Source organism: Fundulus heteroclitus, unplaced genomic scaffold (assembly GCF_011125445.2).
Source record: "Fundulus heteroclitus isolate FHET01 unplaced genomic scaffold, MU-UCD_Fhet_4.1 scaffold_263, whole genome shotgun sequence".
NCBI lineage: Eukaryota > Metazoa > Chordata > Actinopteri > Cyprinodontiformes > Fundulidae > Fundulus > Fundulus heteroclitus.
The window spans coordinates 68397-70761 of NW_023396673.1; the positions used below are offsets into that span (position 1 = coordinate 68397).

General features: G+C 46.3%; 1 long non-coding RNA gene across 1 annotated transcript; it reads right to left on the reverse strand.

The window, feature by feature from the left end:
- Positions 1–704: 704 nt before the first annotated feature.
- LOC118559277 lies at positions 705–1048 on the reverse strand. Its single transcript, XR_004928745.1, has 2 exons — positions 880–1048; positions 705–805 (listed from the first exon to the last, which is right to left on the reverse strand). It is a non-coding gene; the product is annotated as an uncharacterized LOC118559277 (long non-coding RNA).
- Positions 1049–2365: the final 1317 nt, after the last annotated feature.

Consider the following 2365-nt stretch of genomic DNA (forward strand, 5'->3'; position numbering starts at 1 on the left):
CGTAGGTAAGCAATGTCCCCTCTTTGACGTGCTGCTTTTAAGTCCGGCATTAGTTCCGCCCTCCTTTTCCTTACTGCATCCGTGAAGTCTTCGTTAATAAAAATCTTAGATCCCTTAAGTGCCTTGGTGCTCTGCAGAATAGTTGATCTGTCCTTGTATCGTAAAAATTTGACAACAATGGGCCTGGGTCTGTCTCCTCTATGTTTACCGGTGCGGTGAGCTCTCTCAATGTCAACCTTATGTTGAAAGTTTAGCTTTTCATTTAAAATAGTTTTCACTTTCTCCTCAGTCTCAGCCCAAGTCTCATTTGGTGATTCAGGAATTCCATCAAAAACCAAATTATTTCTCCTTGATTGCCCCTCAAGGTACTCCATTTTATCCGTGATAGTCATCATACCCTCACATACTTTAAATATGTCTGACTGCACCGTGTCATTTCGGTCCTTGTGCTTAGCACTTTGTACTTTAATGTCGTCAATGTCTTTCTGTGTAAATTGCAGACTGGTTTTAATGTCCTGTAGTTCTCGTGTCATTGCGTCCATTCTGGTGTTAGTAGTGTCCACAATGATTTTAACAAAACCCTTAAAATTGTCCTGTTGTTGTTGGAGTAACTCCATATACATTTGCTTTTGCTGGCTCAGCAACTCTTTGACTTGCGTGAGTGATACATAGTCCTCATCTTGTCTCCCGTCGGTCTTGGATCCTTTTGGAGGCATTATTTCGCTTCTTTTTGCCTGTCGCTTCCTTAAGGCTCCTGCTCAGCAGTTGGAGGCCACTGCGCTGTCTCTCTGTGAACACAGACACCCTGGGCCAGACGCGTTGTTCAAGCACAGCCGATCTCTCGCTGTTCAGCTAACTGTGGTAAGTAGCGGTACTTACGGACAAGGCAGAGTTTTACCTCTGCCTGTTGTCAATCCAACGCGTCGTTTTCCACTGGTTGTTTTCTCTGTTAGGTCGGTTAGCTGCCGGACGTTGGCCTCGTCCCGGTTAGCAGCCGTGATGTTAGTAAGCTAGCCGCAGCAAGCTAGCCGCACTGTCGCTCCCTCTGGTGGCGCTGCTCTTGGCTCACCGGTAACGTTGATTCACAAACTCCAGCTCTCGTGAAGCGAGACACGTAAGCGGGAAAAGAACCGCGATGAAAACTCACCTAATTAGTATTACACATGGAGCGTAAAAGTAAGATAAAACAGTGCTAAAACTGCGGAAGTAGCGGAGGTCAACCAAGGCTGCCAGCGCATGCGTAGTATGTCCTCCTTTTTATGGATGTACTTTGTTAAAATAAATACAATAACAACATGTATCAGATGTTTGTGAAACACAGGATTCCAGGAACACAAAAAGATGCATTTGCTGCAGGTACCTGTGTGGGGTAGGTTTGTGGTTTTGGGGGTGGTGGTTATCTTTACCTATTCCAAGTGGAGGCTCACATTAAATGAATTTAAAAACCCCTGCACTAGACATTTTTTTTAAAACAACACATAACACTCTAACTAGGTATTCGGGTGGACTGCCTCATCCCAGTAAGGTTCCAGGACGCATTCTAGTCCTGTGGCTGGGGAACTCACTACTAACTATGTATAAAGTCTCTTAGGTACCCTGGAGCCTTTGTGGTTCGCTGAGATCTTCTCACAGCAGGGGTGTAAACTGCAGGTGACAACTCAGGCTGCTCCACAGTTGCTTCTGCTGTAGTGCTGCGGTCAGTAGAATCAATGGAGACGGTTACCTCAGGTGCTACCTGAAGGGGTGGTTCAGCAATGTCCTCCTCAGGTGAGTTGTCAGACAACACCTCTGGTGTCATCGCTGGTGGGGTGGAGCATCTGCCACGCACTTGGTCGATGTGTCGCATCACAACTTGTCCATTACCTAAGGTAACTTGGAATGAAACAGGGCCTGTCTTCTCTGTTATTTCTCCTGGTACCCAGGCTGGTCCTGAGCCAAAGTTGTGCGTGTAGACCAAGTCTCCCTCTCCAAGGATTCTCATTCGAGCATGCATGTCATGATAACACTTGTTTCTCTTGTTTGTCATGCACTCTGTTTCTAAAGTCTGGATGTATCAAGTCAAGAGTTGACCTCAGCTTCCTACCACACACCAGCTCGGCTGGTGACTTGCCAGTTGTGGACTTGGGTGTTATGTGATAGCTAAACAGAGCTTGGGACATTTTAGTTTCAATAGAGTCTCCTGCCATCTCCTTCATGAGTGACTTGAACGTCTGCACGGCTCTCTCGGCTAAGCCATTAGAAGAAGGATGGTATGGTGCAGTCGTGATGTGGCGTGTGCCGTTCATTCCAGCAAACTGTTCACTCGTAAAACAGGTACCATTATCTGACACTATGATTTCTGGTATGCCATGTTGACTGAAACTCT